Source organism: Bombina bombina, chromosome 3 (genome assembly GCF_027579735.1).
Source record: "Bombina bombina isolate aBomBom1 chromosome 3, aBomBom1.pri, whole genome shotgun sequence".
NCBI classification, from domain to species: Eukaryota; Metazoa; Chordata; class Amphibia; order Anura; family Bombinatoridae; genus Bombina; species Bombina bombina.
The window spans coordinates 663,988,635-664,010,273 of NC_069501.1; the positions used below are offsets into that span (position 1 = coordinate 663,988,635).

The following is a 21,639-nucleotide window of genomic DNA, read 5'->3' on the forward strand; positions in this document are numbered from 1 at the left end:
CATGCGGAGGAACACATTTGACCTATTTCTGATAGGAATATGGTTATAATTATTTTTTAACATGGGGATTATGGTGGAATATTATGGTTACACATGCTTAGTAAAACATTTTACCTTTTCCTGATGGAAACATGGGTATAAATATTTTTATATTTGGGGATTGTGGGTGGAATAGCTTGGATACACATCCTTTGTAATTTTTACCAATTTTTTTTATTTTTTTTGTGGGGGTACTCACCGGTACGGAGTACCACCACCTCTGCCAACTCATAACAGGTAATCATTAAGTAAATACTATAGTTTCTCCAACATTGGTGTGTCCGGTCCACGGCGTCATCCATTACTTGTGGGAAATATTCTCCCCCACAGGGAAAGGCAAGGAGAGCACACAGCAAGAGCTGTCCATATAGCTCCCCCTTTGGCTCCGCCCCCCCCAGTCATTCTCCTTGCCGCTCTGAACAAGTAGCATCTCCACAGGGATGGTGAGGAGTTTGTGGTGTTAGTTGTAGTTTTTTATTCTTCTATCAAGAGTTTATTTTAAAATAGTGCTGGCTTGTACTATTTACTCTACAACAGAAAAGTGATGAAGATTTCTGTTTAAGAGGGCTATGATTTTAGCACAAGTAACTAAAATCCATTTCTGTTACCACGCAGGACTGTTGAAACCAGAGAACTTCAGTTGGGTGTAACAGTTTGCAGACTCATCTGCTTCAGGTATGACTAGTCTCCTTCTAACAACACAGGCTAATGCTAGATGACAGTAATTTTTCCCCTCAGGTAAAACGGTAAGCCATTTTTTTTTCACCTCAGCAAAAAAGATAACAGGCTTCCCCCTTTTGATTTTTATGCTGGTAGACACTGTTAGGGGCCAAATCGATTGTTTTTTATTACAATATGATGGCAATTGAAATGTTTTATAAGCTCATATACACTTGGGGACGTTTTTTATTGATCTGGCTTGCTTTAGACACCTAAATCTAGTCAGGAAGGCCCCTTCACTCTAGTGTACTGAGGGAGGAGGCCTCATTTTGGCACTTCAGCTGCGTAGTTGATTCCAAGGCAGTGCATGCAGTTCCATGTGAGAGGGTCCTGTGGCTCAGAAAGTGACTCCAGAAGGCTTATTTCTGTGGATGATTGACCCCTAAGGAAGGTAAAAGCTGCAGCAATGCTGTAGCAGTGATTGTGGTGTATAAAACGGTTAAATCCAACAATTAGCTCCGGTTTGCTTGTTTTAAGAGCTAGAGTCTCCATATTTGCTGTGCAATACTTTCTAAGCATTAAGACACTGGGGTCCAAATTTCAGAAAAATCGGATATTGCCTTCATAGTTTTTTGAACATTCACAAATAAATGTGTCATTTTATTATTTAAAGAGACAGTAACGTTTTTGTTTAAAATCGTTTTTATTGCATTGTTTGCCTGCCTAAATCTGTTTAACATGTCTGTGCCATCAGATAACCTATGTTCTGTGTGTGTAGAGACAAATGTGGTTCCCCCTTTGAGTGTTTGTGATAATTGTGCCATAGCGTCCAAACAAAATGAGGACAGCTCTGTTACATTTCATAATGTTGCCCAAGATGATTTATCTAATGAAAGTAGTGGGGATAGTTCTACATCCTCTCCTTCTGTGTCTACACCAGCTTTGCCCGTGCAGGCGACACCTAGCGCGCCAGTGCTTATTTCTATGCAACAATTAACAGCAGTAGTGGATAATTCTATAGCAAATCTTTTATCCAAACTGCCAGCATTTCAGAGAAAGCGTGATTGTTCAGCTTTAAATACAGATAAAAGGGATGAACAATCAGACTCTGACGATGCTTTATCTATTTTACCCTCACATCAATTGGAATTGGCTGTGAGGGAAGGGGCTGTCTGAGGGTGAAATTTCAGACTCAGGAAAAATTTCTCAGCAGACAGAACCTGATATAGTAGCATTTAAGTTTAAGCTAGAACATCTCCGCGCTTTGCTAAAGGAGGTATTAGCTACTCTGGATGACTGTGATTCTATGGTAGTACCAGAGAAGTTGTGCAAATTGGACACATTTTTAGAGGTCCCAGTGCACGACGACTCTTTTCCAATACCCAAAAGGGTAGCGAACATAGTGGAAAAGGAGTGGGAGAAGCCAGGTGTACCCTTTGCCCCACCTCCTATATTTAAGAAAATGTTTCCCATAGTAGACCCTAGAAGGGACGCATGGCAGACGGTCCCGAAGGTTGAGGGAGCTGTTTCAACACTAGCGAAGCGCACCACTATTCCTATAGAGGACAGCTGCGCTTTCAAAGATCCTATGGATAAAAAAATTGGAAGGATTGCTTAAAAAGATTTTTGTTCAGCAAGGGTTCATCCTTCAACCAGCTACGTGTGTTATTACTGTCACTTCAGCGGCGTCCTTTTGGTTCGAGGAACTAGAAAGGTCGCTCCAGAAAGAGACTTCCTATGAAGAAGTCATGGACAGGATTCACGCTTTGAAATTAGCTAATTCCATTATATTGGATGCCGCCTTTCAAATAACGAAATTGGCGGCGAAAAACTCAGGTTTTGCTATAGTAGCGCGGAGGGCACTTTGGCTAAAATCCTGGTCGGCAGATGTGTCGTCCAAGACTAAGTTACTTAATATTCCTTTCAAGGGTAAGACCCTTTTTGGTCCGGAATTGAAGGAAATTATTTCAGACATTTCAGTGGGTTTTCGAATTCTGTGATAGATACTCTGGTCCAAGCCAGAAAACCTGTGACTAGAAAGATTTACCATAAAATATGGAAAAAAATATATCTGCTGATGTGAATCCAAGGGATTCTCCTGGAGTAAGATTAAAATTCCAAAGATTCTCTCCTTTCTCCAAGAAGGTTTGGATAAAGGGTTGTCAGCTAGTTCTCTAAAAGGACAGATTTCTGCTTTATCTGTCTTGTTACACAAACGACTGGCAGCTGTGCCAGATGTACAAGCTTTTGTTCAGGCTTTGGTTAGAATCAAGCCTGTTTACAGACCCATGACTCCTCCTTGGAGTCTAAATTTAGTTCTTTCAGTTCTTCAAGGGGTTCCATTTGAACCTTTACATTCCATAGATATTAAGTTATTATCTTGGAAAGTTCTATTTTTGGTTGCTATTTCTTCTGCTAGAAGAGTTTCTGAATTATCTGCTTTGCAATGTAATCCACCCTATCTGGTTTTCCATTCAGATAAGGTTGTTTTGCGTACTAAGCCTGGTTTTCTTCCAAAAGTTGTTTCCAACAAGAATATTAACCAGGAAATAGTTGTTCCTTCTCTGTGTCCGAATCCAGTTTCAAAGAAGGAACGTTTGTTACACAATTTAGATGTTGTTCGTGCTTTAAAGTTCTACTTAGAAGCAACAAAAGATTTTAGACAAACCTCATCTTTGTTTGTCGTTTACTCTGGTAAGAGGAGAGGTCAAAAAGCTACTGCTACCTCTCTTTCTGGCTGAAAAGCATTATCCGATTGTCTTATGAGACTGCCGGACTGCAACCTCCTGACCGAATCACAGTTCACTCTACTAGGGCTGTGGCTTCCACTTGGGCCTACAAGAACGAGGCTTCTGTTGATCAGATATGTAAGGCAGCGACTTGGTCCTCTCTGCACACTTTTGCCAAATTCTACAAATTTGATACTTATGCTTCTTCGGAGGCTTTTTTTTGGGAGAAAGGGTTTTGCAAGCCGTGGTGCCTTCTGTTTAGGTAACCTGATTTGCTCCCTCCCTTCATCCGTGTCCTAAAGCTTTGGTATTGGTTCCCACAAGTAATGGATGACGCCGTGGACCGGACACACCAATGTTGTCCACGGCCCGCCCTGGTTTCCTAATCAGGTTAAAAAAAAAATTATTTATACACTACAGTCACCACGGCACCCTATAGTTTCTCCTTTTTCTCCTAACCGTCGGTCGAATGACTGGGGGGGTGGAGCCAGAGGGGGAGCTATATGGACAGCTCTTGCTGTGTGCTCTCCTTGCCTTTCCCTGTGGGGGAGAATATTTCCCACAAGTAATGGATGACGCCGTGGACCGGACACACCGTTGGAGAAAGTAATTTATCAGGTAAGCATAAATTCTGTTTTTCACAAGAGGCAATGCAAAATACATCAGACATTGTAAATAATGTTGTTCCTTTTGTTTTTCTCAGTTACTGAGCAGAATATATCAATCAATAATTGATGAGTACTGTCACCTTTTCTTTTACAAAAAGGCACTGGGTATAATTCTTTTTCTTCATAGGGATTATGGGTGGAATAACATTGTTACACATGTCAAACATATTTGACCAGTTTCTTTTGAGAATATGGTATAAATATTTTTTATATGGGGGTTATGGATGGATTATCATGGTTTAACATGCAAGTAACATATTTGACCTGTTGGAGTCGTGAGAATAATTTTTGAAGGTCATGCACAAATATTTTAAATTTATCCATATTTCAAGGATAATCACTCTTTTAAAGAGAGAGGCGTTCTTGAAATGTATACAACATCTTTCCTCCCTGGGAGTGATAGTTCCAGTTCCAGTGCAGGAACAGGGTCTCGGGTTCTACTCCAACCTATTTGTGGCTCTCAAAAAAGAGGGAACTTTCCGTCCCATTCTAGACTTGAAGTGTCTAAACAAGTTTCTCAAAGTTCCATCCTTCAAGGAGACTATAAGCTCCATTTTTTCCTTTAGTACAAGAGGGTCAGTTCATGACAACCATATACCTAAAGGATGCGTATCTTCATGTTCCTATTCACAGGGACCATCACAGATTCCTGAGATTTGCCTTTCTGGACAACATTTCCAGTTTGTGGCCCTTCTATTTGGTCTAGCTATGCCTCCCAGATTTTTTTCAAAGGTTTTGGGAGCTCTTTTGGCAATGATTCATTCTCGTGGAATTGCTGTGACACCCTACCTGGACGACATATTGCTTCAGGCACCATCTTTTCAACAAGCAAAATCTCACACAGAGGTATTGTTGTCTTTTCTTCGTTCCCACAGTGTAATGCTCGTGGGATACTCTATCAGATCGAACTCGGCCAGTAGTCCTGTTATCCCGGCGTCAAGCCGGAAAGATAGGGAATATCACAGAGCAGAGAAAGTTAGCAAGATGAGGGAAGCAGCACTCGCCACAGGCAGGGTAGTCTTCAGCGGCAATGGTTGAGCAGTCCAAGGTAAACCACTAGAATAGGCAGGGTTTGGTAACGGTAAAGCAGTCCAAGGGAAAACCACTAGAATAGGCAGGCAGGGTTTGGCAACGGTAAGGCAGTCCAAGGGCAAACCACTAGAATGGGCAGGCAGGGTTTGGCAACAGAGAGGCAATCCAGAATAATAGGGGTTAATAGGCAGAGTAGTCGGGCAACCAGAGTACAGCAACGGTAAATCAATCCAGCAATTTAGGGGTTAACAAGCAGATTAGTCAGACAAGCGGAGTTCAGCAGCAGTATATCAATCCAGCAATTCAGGGATATAACAGGCAGAGTAGTCAGACAGGCAGGGTTCAAACACAATAAGGCAATATAGCAGTAACAATCTATTACACCCAGGAGCACACAAAGTAACGCCTATACTTGGGCAGTGATAGATCGTTAATGTGGACTTACATAGGAGCAGGATTTGCGACATAGTAATCCGGACTGGCTTGGACAGAGGAGCGTGCGACAATGTCAGCTCTGCACGCATCCAGTGCCGACACAGCCCCTGACAACGAACAGGGAAGGAGACGCCACACCCCTAGCAACGGGTAGAGCGGTGTGGCGTGACACACGGATGGAATGTGAATCTGGGAAAAATGCTACCTTTCCCTTGCTACATGAGTAGTGTTCTTAAGGACCATAATAGATTCTCTAATGATGATTTTTCTGACAGAGGTCAGGAAAAACAAAATAATTTCTTGTTGCCTCTCTCTTTAAGCTACTGCTTATCCTTCAGTGGCTCAATGAATGGAGGTAATCGGTCCGATGGCGGCTTCCATGGACATCATTCCTTTTGCCTGATTTCATCAACTCGACAGTTGTGCATACTCAGACAATGGAATGGGGACCATGCTGATCTATCTCAGAGAATAGAGTTAGATCAGTTGTCAAGGGATTCTCTCCCATTGTGGATTTCTCAGGGCACATGCTTTCAGAGATCTTCCTGGGTGATCGTGACCAGGGACGCCAGCCTGCTGGGCTGGGGAGCAGTTTGAAACTCGTTAAAAGCTCAGGGCCTTTGGACTTGGGAGGAGTCTGCTCTTCCCATCAATATCTTGGAGTTGAGGGTGATTTACAATGCTCTATAGGCTTGGCTTCAGTTGTCCTCAGCCCATTTTATCAGGTTCCAGTCTGACAACATAACCTCTGTGGCTTACATCAATCACCAGGGAGGAACTCTGAGTTCCTTAGCCATGAAGGAGGTTACTCGGATTCTTCATTGGGCAGAGAACCACAATTGTTGCTTTCTATCTGTCATCCGCATTCCAGGAGTAGACAACTGGGAAGCGGATTTTCTGAGCAACCAGACTTTTTATCCTGTGGAGTGGGAACTCCATCCGGAGGCGTTTTCCAGCTTAGTCCTCAAATAAGCGGTGCTGGAGCTAGATCTGATGGCGTTGCGTCAGAACTCCAAGCTTCCAAGGTACGGTTCAAGGTCAAGAGATTTGCAGGCCGTTCTGATAGATGCTCTGGCGGTTCCTTGGGTTTTCAGGTTGGCATACCTGTTTGTTCTCCTTCCACAAGTCATTGCTCGTATAAAACGGTAGAGGGCGTCAGTGATTCTAATAGCCCCTGCATGGCCTCGCAGGATCTGGTTTGTCCCCCTGCATGGCCTCGCAGGATCTGGTTTGCAGACCTAGTGGAGATGTCATCTCTCCCACCTTGGAGACTACCTCTGAGGAAGGACCTTCTGATTCAGGGTCCCTTCCTTTATCCAAATCTCGAGTCGGTCATTGAGACCATGATTCAGGTTGGCAAGCCTGTTACTAGAAAGATTTACCATAAGATATGGCGTAAATATCTTTATTGGTGTGAATTCAAGCACTACACTTGGAGTAGAATTAGAATTCTTAGAATCTTATCTTTTCTTCAGGAAGGCCTGGAGAAGGAATTGTCAGTCAGTTCCCTGAAGGGTCAGATTTCTGCTTTATCAGTTTTACTACATAAACGTTTGGCAGATGTGCAATCTTTTTGTCAGGCCTTGGTCAAAATCAGGCCTGTCTTTAAGTCTGTTGCTCCTCTTTGGAGCCTTAACCTTGTTCTTAACGTGTTACAGCTGGCTCAGTTTGAGCAGTTGCATTCCATAGACATTACGTTATCTTGGAAGGTTGTGTTTCTTGTTGCTATCTCTTATGCCCGAAGAGTCTCGGAACTCTCAGCTCTGCAGTGCGATTCCCTTTTTATCTTATTTTTCATGCCGATAAGGCAGTTCTTCGTACTAATTTAGGTTTCCTTCCTAAGGTTGTTTCTAATAGAAATATAAATCAGGAAATTGTTGTTCCCTCTCTGTGTCCTAATCCTTTTTCTTCCAAAGAACGTTTGTTACACAATTTGGATGTTGTACGTGCTCTTAAATTCTACTTATAGGCGACTAAGGATTTTCGCCAGTCCTCTGCCCTCTTTGTCTGTTTCTCTAAGAAATGTAAAGGTCAGAAAGCTACAGCTACTACTGTTTCTTTTTGATTACGAAGTATAATTCGTTTGGCTTATGAGACTGTTGGACAGCAGCCTCCTGAGAGAATTACGGCTCATTACACAAGAGCTGTTTCCTCTTCTTGGGATTTCAAAAATGAAGCTTCTATGGAACAAATTTGCAAGGCTGCAACTTGATCTTCTCTACATATTGTTTCCAAATTTTGATATTTTTGCCTCGGCTGAGGCTTCCTTTGGAAGAAAGGTTCTTTTTAGGACTAATGATGATAGAATATAAAATTCTATGGAGGTGCGCTAGTGGAAAATCAGCAAACAGTGAAAACTGGCAGCGCTCTTGATAGTAGATAACGGTAAAATCAACCCTAAAAGAACAAGGATAAACAGAGTTGCCACATAGGGTAATAACGTAGGAGAACAGCAGGTAGGATGAAATAACAAAAGGCCCCGCTCCTCAGGTAATGGCTACTCACAAACAAAAAGGCATGACCGGAGTGCCTCACTGTGCAGCACGGGACCAATACAGTCGCCCGATAGACTTGTTACAGGAGCAACCAAAAGGAGAGCGAATTTATTTTTGATAAGAATAGTCCAATGTTATAATAAAAAATTTCCATTTATACATAATTCACCTTACACGATTTGACAAATCACTTGGGGTATCGCATTGCTCCTAACCAGATGTTGTGTGGCTTTAGACTTGCAATACTGGACGTGTTACAACTTAGCCATACCTTTTAAAATACATTTCTGGCTAATTAGCTGAGTGAAAATAAGCACTTATTAAAAAAAATTATGCTTAACTTTTAATCAAGTTCATACCCACAAATCGAGATAAACAATACTCAATCATCCCACAGAATTATTTAATTTTTTTGATTTAACAAAATAGTGGATTACATCTGGTTTGGGTTTGTGACATTTAAAGGACCAGTAAACACAGTAGATTTGCATAATCAACAAATGCAAGATAACAAGAGAATACAATAGAATTTACTCTGAATTTCAAATTAGTAGATTATTTTTTTTCAAACAAATTTCAAAGTTATGTCTATTTCCACTTCCCATGTACCATGTGATAGCAATCAGCCAATCACAAATGCATATACGTATAGCCTGTGAATTCTTGCACATGCTCACTAGGAGCTGATGACTCAAAAAGTGTAAATATAAAAAAAGTGCACATTTTTTTAATGGAAGGAAATTGAAAAGTTGTTTAAAATTACATGCTGTATATGAATCATGTAAATTTAATTTGACCTGAGTGTCCCTTTAATAAAAGTATCAGGGTGCTGTAGATTCCATTTAGAATTTAACAATCTCAAATATTATTCTCTTGTATCAGCTGATAAAGAGGATTTTTCTGCTGTTTTCAAACTATAAAAAACACTACCCCCTCCTCAAGATCCAAATGTATCCTACAGCTCCATGAATGAACCAGCTTGGTGTGAATAACATTTGAGTCTTTATAACTCAGTCTGATAAGTCGCAGACAATGAAAATGTATTCTCTTCAACCTAATTTTAGAGATTTATGCAAGAGTGGTTTGTTCCAAAATTCGGAATTATTTCTAATTAAAGAACAAAATGTTTTAATTGTATATAAACATAAGTGTATTGTTGGAAGAGAAAATTGATTTCTAAGTTCATCAAAGGTTTTTTTTTTTTTTTTTTTTATTCAGTGAATTCAAATCGATCACATCTACAGTTCTACATAGAACTAATTTACCCCTTTCCTTAAAGTGAAGGTAAACTTCGATGAATGAAAGCCTGTTTTTTAAAAATACTATTAAAAACAGGGGCACTTTCATTCATCAAAGTTTTAGAAAGCAGCCGTTTTGTTTATAAACTTACCTTTCTTCTCTTCACAGCCGGAGCAGCTTTCCCCCGCACGCAGATCCTCTCTTCACACGACAGCAATGACTAATCCGGCTTCCTCCAATTAGTGCATGGCCTCAGGCAATGAAGCCGTGATCGGAGGAAGCCGGATTAGTCAGGGTTATTACAGACTGAGGCAGGCACTATGCATAGTGACAGAAACTATAGTTTAACTCCGGTATTGCAGGGATTAATTTTATTCATTGGCATAATTCAGAAACTTTATTTGAGAAACAAATGTGTGGAGTTTTTTTAAAAAAGCATTTACATTGCATATTGTGTTTTCTTCTCAGTAACGTGTCACAGGATGCGGCTCCATTTTCCTAGCCTTCTAGTTCTGAAGTGCGCTTTTTTTCTGTCAGAGAGGCAGCAACATCAAACCGGCATCGTTTCCTCTGTTCAGATGACCGTTTTTCTGCTAACTGCTTCAAAATCAGGGTCCCTTCCTCCATCCAAATCTCATTTCTCTGAACCTGACTGCTTGGAGATTGAACGCTTAGTTCTATCTAAGCGTGTTTTTTCTGAGTCGGTCATTGAGACCATGCTGTAAGCTTGTTACTCGTAAGATTTACCATAAGGTATGGGGTAAATACCTTTTATTGGTGTGATTCAAAGGGATACTCTTGGAGTAGAGTAAGGATTACTAGAATTCTCTTGTTTTTGATTCTCCAGGATGGTCTGGAGAAAGGTTTGTCAGTCAGTATTCTGAAAGGTTAGATTTCTGCATTATCTGTTTTATTGCATAAGCGCCTGGCAGATGTGCCAGACGTGTAATCTTTTTGTCAGGCCTGTGTTCAAGTCTGTTGCTCCCCCTTGGAGCCTTAACCTTGTTCTTAATGTTCTTCAACAGGCTCCGTTTAAGCCTTTGCATTCCATAGATATTAAGTTATCTTGGAAGGTTTTGTTTCTTGTTGCTATTTCTTCTGCTCAGAGTTTCAGAACTCTCAGCTTTACAGTGTGATTCCCCTTATCTTTCATTCTGATAAGGCGGTTCTCCGTACTAAGTTGGGTTTTCTGCCGAAAGTGGTTTCGTATAAAAATATTAATCAGGAAATTGTTGTTCCTTCTCTGTCTTAATCCTTCTTCTCACAAAGAACATTTGTTGCACAACTTGGATGTTCGTGCTTTCAAATTTTATTTACAGGCAACAAAAGATTTTCGCCAGTCTTCTGTACTGTTTGTTTCTCAGGGAAACGTAAAGGTCTGAAAGCTTCTGCTGCTTCTCTTTCTCTATGGATGAGAAGTATAATTTGTTTTGCTTATGAAACTGCTGGACAGCAGCCTCCTGAGAGTGTTACGGCTCATTCTACTAGGGCTGTATCCTCCTCTTTGTGGGCCTTCAAAAATGAAGCTCCCGTGGAACAAATTTTTACAAATTTGATACTTTTGTCTCGGCTGAGGCTTCTTTTGGGAGAAAGGTTTTTCAAGCGATGGTGCCTTCTGTTTAGGTCTACCTGTCTTGTCCCTCCCTATTCATCTGTGTCCTCTTGCTTGGGTATTGATTCCCAACCGTGATTGATGAACCCGTGGACTCACCATATCTTAGAAAAGAAAATAAGATTTATGCTTACCTGACAAATCAATTTATTTTCGTATATGGAGTCCACGGCCCCACCCTTCTTATTTAAGACAGTTCTTTTTAACTAACATCAGGCACCTCTACATCTTGTTTTTCTTCCTTTTCTCCATTTACATTCGGTCAAATTACTTGGGGTTATGGGTAGGGAGGTGATACTTAAAAGCTTGTGCTGGGGTGCTCTTTGCTTCCGCCTGCAGGCCAGGAGTGGTATTCCCAACAATAGTTGATGAACCCGTAGACTCGCCATATCCAAAAAGAAATGGATTTATCAGGTAAGCATAAATCTTATTTTTTAAAAACTGGGCTTTCATTCATCAAAGTTTACCTTCACTTTAAAGAGATAGTTAACCCAATTTTTTTTCTTTCATGATTCAGATAGAGCATGCAATTGTAAGCGATTTTATAATTTACTCCTATTATCAATTTTTCTTCCTTCTCTTGGTTTCTTTTATTTGAAAAGCAAAAATGTAGGTTTAAGGTCGGACCATTTTTGGTTCAGAACCTGGGTTGCGCTTGCTGATTGGTTAATTTCATTTAGCCACCAATAAGCAAGTGCAACCCAGGTACTGAACCAAAAATGGTCCGGTTCTTAAACATACATTTCTGCTTTTTAAATAAATATACAGAGAGAAGGAAGAAAAATTGATAATAGGAGTAAATTAGAAAGTTGCTTAAAAGGGGGGGGGGGGGGGGAGAGAGCAAAAGAGAGGGGGGGGAGAGAGCAAAAGAGAGGGGGGGGGAGAGAGCAAAAGAGAGGGGGGAGAAAGAGAGTAAGGGGTGGGACCGCTGTACTTCAAAAAATGGCCCATGTACACGGGCTTTAGGACTAGTATCTTATAATTTACTATAAAAAACTTATAAAATATGATGAAAAAAATGGAGGGGGGGGGGGGAACACTTTTTCTAACTTTTCTCAAAATGCTAGTGATAGTTACATTGGAACACTGATATCTGTCAGGAATCCCTAAATATCCCTTGACATGTATATATTTTTTTTTTTTAGTAGACAACCCAAAGTATTGATCTAGGCCCATTTTAGTATATTTCATGCCACCATTTCACCGCCAAATGCGATCAAATAAAAGAAATCATTCACTTTTTCACAAACTTTAGGTTTCTCACTGAAATTATTTACAAACAGCTTGTGCATTTATGGCACAAATGGTTGTAAATGCTTCTCTGGGATCCCCTTTGTTCAGAAATAGCAGACATATATGGCTTTGTTTTTTTATTAATTAGAAGGCGGCTAAATGCTGAGGCGTACCACACTTGTATTATGCCCAGCAGTAAAGGGGTTAATTTGGGAGCTTTTATTTTAGTACTGGCAGACTTTCTGCCAGTACTTAAGATGGCGGTGACAATTGTGAGGTGGGGGAGGGAAGAGAGCTGTTTAAGGGGGATCAGGGGGTGGGATTTGTCAGGTGAGTTGCTGATCTCTACACTCAAGCTAAAATTAACCCTACATGCTACCTAATTAACCCCTTAACTGCTGGGCATAATACAAGTGTGGTGCACAGCGGCATTTACCAGCCTTCTAATTGCCAAAAAACAATGCCAAAGCCATATATGTCTATTTCTGAACAAAGGGGATCCCAGAGAAGCGTTTACAACCATTTGTGCCATAATTGCACAAGCTGTTTGTAAATAATTTCAGTGAGAAACCTAAAGTTTGTGAAAAAGTTATTATAAAAAAAAAAGTGATCGTTGATCGTTTTTGGTGGTGGAATGGCGGCATGAAATATACCAAGATGGGCCTAGATCAATACTTTGGGTTCTCTACTAAAAAACATAAATTATGCTTACCAGATCATTTCCTTTCCTTCTGTATGAGGAGAGTCCACGGCTTCATTCCTTACTTATGGGAAATGCACCTGGCCACCAGGAGGAGGCAAAGACACCCCAGCCGAATGCTTAAATACTTCCCCCACTTCCCTCATATCCCAGTCATTCTGCCAAGCGAACAAGGAACAGTAGGAGAAATATCAGGGTATAAATGGTGCCAGAAGAACAAAACAAAATTTAGGTCTGTCCTACGGAGAATACAGGCGGGGGCCGTGGACTCTCCCCATGCACAAGGAAAGGAAATTATCTGGTAAGCATAATTTATGATTTCCTTCTTAATATGAGGAGAGTCCACAGCTTCATCCCTTGTGGGAAACACATACCCAAGCTCCATAATTGGGAGGGCAAAAAAGGAGGTGGGCCCTATTCTGAGGGCACCACAGCCTGCAAAACCTTTCTCCCAAAAGCTGCTTAAGCCGAAGCAAAAACGTCACACTTGTAAAATTTAGAAAAGGTATGTAAGGAGGACCAGGTAGCCGCCCTACAAATCTGATCCATAGCGGCCTCATTCTTGAAGGCCCAAGAGGAAGCCACTGCTCTAGTTGAATGAGCCTTAATCCTCTGAGGAGGCTTATGACGACCCGCTGTCTAATAAGCTAAGCGAATAATGCTTCTCAACCAAAAAGATATGGAAGTGGACAAGGCCTTCTGCCCCTTACGCTTCCCAGAATAGACAACAAACAAAAAAGTTTGTCTAAACTCTTTCATAGCCTGAAGATAGAACTTCAAGGCCCGAACCACATTCAAATTAGGAAGTAACCGTTTCTTTGAATAAGGAGGATTAGCACACAAGGAAGGCATCACAATCTCCTCATTGATGTTGCGATCTGAAACGGCCTTAGGAAGAAAAACCTAACCCAGTACGAAGAACAGCCTTATCGGCATGAAATTCTATGTAAGGAGGCTCGCATTGCAAGGCCGCCATTTCAGAGACTCTGCGTGCCGAAGCAATAGCCAGTCGAAAAAGAACCTTCCAAGACAGTAATTTAATGTCAACTACATGCATAGGCTCAAACGGCGCCTTCTGCAAAAGAACAAGATTTAAACTCTAGGGAGGAGCACTAGATTTAATCACAGGCCTGATTCTAGCCAGAGCCTGAACAAAAGACTGAACATCTGGAAGCTAAGCGAGCCTCTTGTGCAGTAAAACAGATAGGGCCTAAATCTGTCCCTTAAGGGAGCTAGCAGAATGGCCCTTCCCCAGACCATCCTGGAAACCCTGACCTTATGCCAGGCGAATCCACGCTCTTCACACCAGAGTAAGTAGGTCCTCCACACCTTATGATAGATGCGACGAGTAACTGGCTTACAAGCTTGAATGAGAGTATAAATAACTCAGAGAAACTTCTCTTGGCTAGGACTAAGCGTTCAATCTCCACGCAGTCAGTGTCAGAGTGCCAGGAATCAGACTAGACGAGACGAGAAGTGCAAAAATAATCACACCTTTATTAATAGCAAAAAATAATAAAAAGTCCACAAGTCAAATAACAAGCCAGGAGTCAAAACCAGAGCTGGTAGTCAGACGAGCCGAGTCAGGAGCTAAAACGAATAGTCAGATGAGCCGGAATCAGGAACAAGGAAAACAGCAGAGTCAGGAACCAAGCCAAGGATCAGGAACCTGGAAGGATGTCAGGCAGCCAGGTAATACACAGGCACTCTCACAAACAGGTCTGAGACAACGCAAAGGCAAAGCATACTGAACAGAGGCCCTTTAAATGACATCCCAATTCTGAGACTGCATCCTGTCTCACATGGATGATGCACACCAGTCTGGCCATAAAAGGAAGTGCAGGAAATGAGCAGCATCCCCCACAATGCACCATAGTCAGGAAGAGAGTTGAGTAAAATGGCTGCCAGCAGCACATGGCAAACACAACAGGGAAAAAACCCTAACAGTCAGCCTTTAGAGAATCTAGATTTTGATGAACAAAAGGACCTTGTTCCAGCAGATCCCTGCGACAAGGTAACTTCCATGGAGGAGATGACATTCCCCACTAGATCCGAGAACCACATCCTTCGCAGCCACGGTGGAGTAATCAATATCGCTGATGCCCGCTCCTGCTTGATGCGGGCCACTACTTGAGTAAGGAGAGGTAATGGCGGAAAAAGGTATATGAGACTGAACCTCCAAGGCACCACTAATGCAACTATTAACTCCGCCTGAGGATCCCTGGATCTCGACCCATACCTGGGTAGCTTGGTATTGAGACGGAATGCAATGAGATCTTTCTCCGGAGTCCCCCACCTGTTGCATATCTCCGTAAACACCTCAGGATGGAGAGACGATTCCCCCGGATGAAAGGATTGTCTGCTGAGAAAATCCGCTTACAGTTGTCCACACCCGGAATGTGGATCTCTGACAGTGGACAGTAGTGGGCCTCCGCCCACTCCAGAATCCGAGATACCTCCCTCATTGCTAGGGAGCTCCTTGTTCCTCCTTGGTGGTTGATTTAAGCCACTGAGGTGATATTGTCTGATTGGAATCTGATAAACTGTGACGAACCCAGACGGGCCAAGCCTTCAGAGTATTGAAGATTGCTCAATGTTCCAGAATGTGGATCGGTAGAGAGCTTTTCTCCCGAGACCAAAGGCCCTGAGTCTTCTTCGCTTCCCAAACTGCTCCCCATCCTGAGAGACTTGCATCTGTAGTCACAATCTCCCAGTTTGGTCTTAAAAAGGATGTCCCTCTGGACAGGTGATCTGGACAGAGCCACCACGAGAGCGATTCTCACGACCGATTGCCGTTCCACTGTATCAGCATGCACAGTTGTAACGGTCTAAGATGGAACCTCGCAAAGGGAATTATGTCCATGCTGGACACCATGAGACCAATCACCTCCATACACTGCGCCACAAAGGGCCTGGAGGAGGTCCGGTGAGCAAGATGCCAAAACCAGCTTGCAGCGTCTCTGGTCTGAAAGAAATATTTTCATGACTAGTGAGTTTATTATCGTGCCCAGGAATTCTCTGGTGCTTGGAATAAGAACTCTTTTCTAAGTTTATCTTCCATCCATGGGATCGAAGAAGAGAGAGAAGAGATTCCGAATGTTCTTCGGCTAGACGAAAGAATGGTGCTTTTACCAGGATATCATCCAAGTAAGGTGCTACTGCAATGCCCTGGGTTCTGGCCACGGTCAAGAGAGCCCTCGGAACCTTTGTGAAAATTCTTGGGGCAGTAGCTAGGCCAAACGGAAGAGCAATAAACTGTAAGTGCTGGTCCGGGAAGGCAAACCTTAGGAACTGAAAGTGTTCCCTGTGGATTGGAACATGAAGGTAATCATCCTTCAGATCTATAGTGGTCATGAACTGTCCTTTCTGGACTAAGGGAAGGATAGACTTTATCGTCTCCATCTTGAACGAGGGGACGTTCAGAAACTTGTTTAAGCACTTTAGGTCCAGAATCGGGTGGAAAGTTCCCTCCACGAAAAGGTTTGAATAGTATCCCAAGCCTCGTTCCTCTATGGGAACCGGGACAATGACTCCTAAGGAGGACAGATCCCGAACGCACCCCAGAAAGGCATCCCTCTTCTTTGGTTTTGATGACAGATTTGAGAGAAGAAATCTGCCCTTGGGTGGAAGAGATTTGAACCTAATTCTGTAACCCTGAGCAATGAGCTCCAGTCCAGGACCCAAGGATCCTGCACATCCCTGAACCAAGCTTCTGAGAAGCGTGAAAGTCTGCCCCTACCTGATCCATAGACTGATCGGGGCGACCCCTTCATGCTGATTTAGTCTCAGCAGGCTTCTTGTTCTGCTTGGACTTATTCCAGGATTGAGCAGGCTTCCAAGTCTTAGGTTGCTCTGTCTTAGCGGAGGATTGCTGGCGCTGGGATTTTTCAGAACGAAAGGAACGAAAATTATTAGGTTATCCCTTTAGATCTGTTTTTTTTTTTTTTTTTTTTATCTTGAGGTAGGAAGGCACTCTTGCCCTGTAACTGTGGAAATAATGGAGTCCAGGCCTGAACCAAACAAAATCTTGCCCTTGAATGGAAGGGAAAGGAGTCTGGACTTGGAAGTCAAGTCTGCAGACCAGGACTTCAGCCACAGAGCCCGGCGGACCTGAACAGAAATCCCAGCAGTTTTAGCATTTAAATGAATAATTTGCATATTCGCATCACAAATTTAAAAGCATAAGCAACCCTTAAAGCCTGAATTCTATCAAGAATAATATCCAGGGGACCTTCCACCTCGATCAATTCCAGTAGGTAGCCGCAACTGCCACCTCTGGTTGAAATAAATATTCTGAAACATCTTCCTTAAGAGTTTCCATCTTTTTATCCATGGGCTCTTTGAATGATGAACTATCATCCCGTGGGATAGTAGTGCATTTTGCATGCGTGGAGACAGCGCCATCCACCTTAAGGACGGAACCCCACAACTCCAATTGAGAGTCCGGAACCAGGAACAGTTTCTTAAAGGCAGGCAAAGTGGTGAAGGAAAAACCAATCCTCTCCCATTTGTTCATAATGTTTGCCATCTTTACAGGAACAGAGAAAGTCTGAGGAACAACCCTGTCTTCGTAAACTCTATCCAGTTTAGGAATTAAAGGTTCTTCAGGCAGCTTGGCCTCTGGAACCTCTAAGGTAGCCAGAACTTCCTTTAAATGTAAGCGCAAGTGCTCCATCCTAAATCTAAAAATCTGGTTCCTCTCCAATCAGAGACTTAGGGGCAGTTGATTCCGACCCTGAAAGTTCACACTCTGAAGTATCAGAACTTCATCATCAGATAACCATCTATCAGCTATAGCCAATAAACTGGATGAGGAGCCCTGGGAAGAATAGCAATATTTGACCTTGCGCTTAGCAGGGCAAGGTTAAGCACTAATGGCCGCAGACACCATCGTTTTGTAACTGTGCAGTAAAGTCTGGAGGTAAAAGGCAGCCTCCAGATGGAGGATCAGGCGTGCTATGGGAAACTGCATGTGTATTAGAAAATTAAAGCACGGTGCGCACCTCATGGGACTGGGACCCCTCAGTGGTGGAAGGCTCAGTGGTATCAAACATGTTAACTTTTTTTGACATAATCACTTTTTCTAGGCATGTGGAACATAATTGTGAGGGCAGGTATACCTCTGCCTCCTGACAATATAAACACGCATTGGTCTTGGGTATAGAGGGAGTACCCTCTAAAACGTAGGAGTTCTCCATTGCTAAGGGCTATGTCCTAATATAACAATAGCAAATGTTCTATAAAAAAAGGCATCATATACCCCCAATGGCTGGGGCATTTACCACCTCTTATGACCCAGACACACAGAGAAAAACGCTTCTCTCTGATAACCAGCGCAGTCAGAGAGTAGGAAGTTAAGCTACGACCACACCCAGTCACATGGAGCACAAACTAGGACCGCCTCCGCTAAGGAAAAGCTGCGTCTCTAAAATAACCTGTATGTTCCACCTCAGCCTATGAGCCTCAGAAAATACCTCACAGGTAACGCAGTATAATCAAATAAAAATTGATGAGATTAACTCCCCCCCCCTCCCCCCCCCCCCCCTCCTCATGTGAAGGATTATTCGGGGATTCGTGATAGATATCAGTGTTACAATGTAACTATGGCTAATTTTGGAGAGAGAAAAAATGGTTTTGAAATGGCAAAGAGCATGTACACATTGGGTATTTCTAAACTCAGGACAAAATTTAGAAACTATTTAGCATAGGAGTTTTTTGGTGGTTGTAGATGTGTAACAGATTTTGGGGGTCAAAGTTAGAAAAAGTTGTTTTCATTTTTTTATAAAAAATTTTTATAGTAAATTATGATATGATGAAAATAATGGTATCTTTAGAAAGTCCATTTATTGGCGAGACAAACGGTATATAATATGTGTGGGTACAGTAAATGAGTAAAAGGAAAATTACAGCTAAACACAGCAAAATTTAAAAATAGCCCTGGTCCTTAAGGGTAAGAACATTGAAAATGGTCTGGTCACTAAGGGGTTAAAGAACCTGCTACTCATACCAGGAGGGAAATATAGATTCCATTAGAAAAAAAAAATTGGAATCCTAGTTAAATCTTAGAAATAAGTAAAAGAAGCATCTGGATAGAAAATATATTGAATATTCATTTTAAAGGGACATGAAACACAATTTTTCTTTCAGGTTTCAGGTTGAGCATGCATTTTTAAACAACTTAACAATTTAACACTTTTCTCTTGACATTATTTGTTAAAGGAACAGCAATGCACTACTGGGAGGTAGCTGAAGCCAATGGCAAGATGCATATATGTGATTTAAACTAATATGGGAGCGCCTAATGTATTGGTTATAACAAGTAAAGTATACAGAAAAATAATTTATCTTCCCCCTGCTATCTATTAGATTTAAAATATCACAAGGGCAATAGGACAGCACATGGATAGAGAGACAAATGAACAATCTATTTTAGTAAAATGACCACAATTTATTAATAAAATATATTAATTAAAACATAATGTGGGTACAATGTATCTGTTAAAATGGGTTACAAATCAGAACAAAAAATGTCTAAGGGCATATAAAAAAAAAAATTACATATATATACATATTACCACATCTCAGCAAGATCAGTTTCTTCTACAAACCCTCTCTCCACGAGAGAGAGAAAATCCAGAAAATGTTCAACCACCAAATTATTTCAGAAAAGCCTCTGCCTCTGTTTTTTATTCAAAGAATTTAACGCCATCAAGAAAATTAACATTTGTAGTTTTCAGTCCCTGTCTATTAAATTCTGCTATAAAGGGAATCTGTCTCTACAGCGTAATCCTGAAAATAATCAGGGTATGTCCCTGATACACTAATTTTGACACTCGTATACCCTTAGGACGGCCATCTTTTCAGAAAATGCTTACTGGTCTGGGTCTGTGAAAGTTGGTCTCATTATCTTTCTTAAAGTGAAGGTAAACTTTGATGAATGAAAGCCCGTTTTTTTAAAAAATGCTATTAAAAACAGGGGTACTTTCATTCATCAAAGTTTAGAAAGCAGCCGGTTTGATTAAAAACTTACCTTTGGTTTTTATCACAGCCAGAGCAGCTTCCACCACCCGGAGATCCTCTCTTCACACGTCATCAATGACTAATCCAGCTTACTCCAATCACGGCATGGCCTCATGCAATGACTACCCTGGGGGGAAATCGTTGATTGGAGGAAGCTGGATTAGTCATTGATGACGTGTGAAGAGAGGATCTCCGGGTGGGGGAAGCTGCTCTGGCTGTGAAAAAAACAAAGGTAAGTTTTCAACCAAATGGCTGCTTTCTAAACTTTGATAAATGAAAGTGCCCCCGTTTTTAATAGTATTTTTAAAAAACGGGCTTTCATTCATCAAAGTTTACCTTCACTAGTCACAGTCTGTGTATCCTCCGCACAGAGAAAGGGCCTTGCTCTTTTAGTTAGGTTCAGGAAAGAGGATAATTGATTTTCCACAAAGTGAAATAAGTCCCCTGCCTTGAAGGTTTCTGTAGGCCAATAAGTCTTAGGTTATTTTGTCCCATCCCCCCCCCCCCCCATCTTCCAGCAGCTGTATTAAAGGGACAGTATACTATAAAATAGTTTTTTCCCTTAATGTGTTCCAATTACTTTTTTTTTACCAGCTGCAGAGTATAAAATCTATGAGATTTGCTTTTTTTAATGCTTATTTGTGTATATGAATTAGCTGATACTTGGAGATAACAATGGAAAATTAACATTTTATTTCCTTATCTCTTCTATAACCCACTGGGAGTGTAATTTCTTCTACTGGCTGTATTTACACAGCTTGGCCTGGAGGCCAAAAACTTTCAGAATAGGTGGGGATACCACAGGCTAAATAAATAATTTCGAATGCCAATATAAGGGTAATGAAAATACTTGTAAACAATTTAATACACTCCAGCAGGTAAAGTGGAGCATTGGGAACAAATTAAAGGGGAGAACATTTTTGAGTAAACTGTCCCTTTAATGTCGAAAATTGGTATGTTTATAATTTCTATCTTAGACAGTTGATCCCTCATGAGTCTTCTAAATCAGAGAATCCTTGCTACATTTTTTAAACTCTGTCATTACACAGTCCACTTTTTTGAAAGCCTTACGTTCTTGGCAATAATACAGAAAAACATCTACTGCACAATTGGATGTTGTAAGTCAGCTTCAGTCAGTATGACTCTCAGCAAAAGAGAAGTGTTCACTTTTTTCTTTTAAGAACTTTTGTTTTAGAAGAAAATCTTGACTACACATTTTTCCATCCGGGATTTATCACAGGAGAACACAAGTACATCAAATTAACCAAAAGGTGGTATTTCATGCATATTAACCCCTTAATGACCAGACCATTTTTCAATTTTCTTACCCTTGAGGACAAGGGCTATTTTTACATTTCTGCAGTGTTTGTGTTTCGCTGTAATTTTCCTCTTACTCATTTACTGTACCAACACATATATACCGTTTTTCTCGCCATTAAATGGACTTTCTAAAGATACAATTATTTTCATAATATCTTATAATTTACTATAAAAAAATATAAAATATGAGGAAAAAATGGAAAAAACATACTTTTTTTTTTTTAACCCAAAATCTGTTACACATCTACAACCACCAAAAAACACCCATGCTAAATAGTTTCTAAATTTTGTCCTGAGTTTAGAAATACCCAATGTTTACATGTTCTTTTGCTTTTTTTTGCATGTTATAGGGCAATAAATACAAGTAGCACTTTGCTATTTCCAAACAACTTTTTTCAAAATTAGCTATAGTTACATTGGAACACTATATATATATATATATATATATATATATATA

The 21,639-nt window shown here is 41.1% G+C and overlaps 1 protein-coding gene across 1 annotated transcript in view; it reads left to right on the plus strand.

The window, feature by feature from the left end:
• Nucleotides 1–21,639, plus strand: part of LOC128653863 (DNA-directed RNA polymerase II subunit RPB11-a) — a 66,575-nt gene that overhangs the window by 1,123 nt on the left and 43,813 nt on the right. The window lies entirely within an intron of this gene.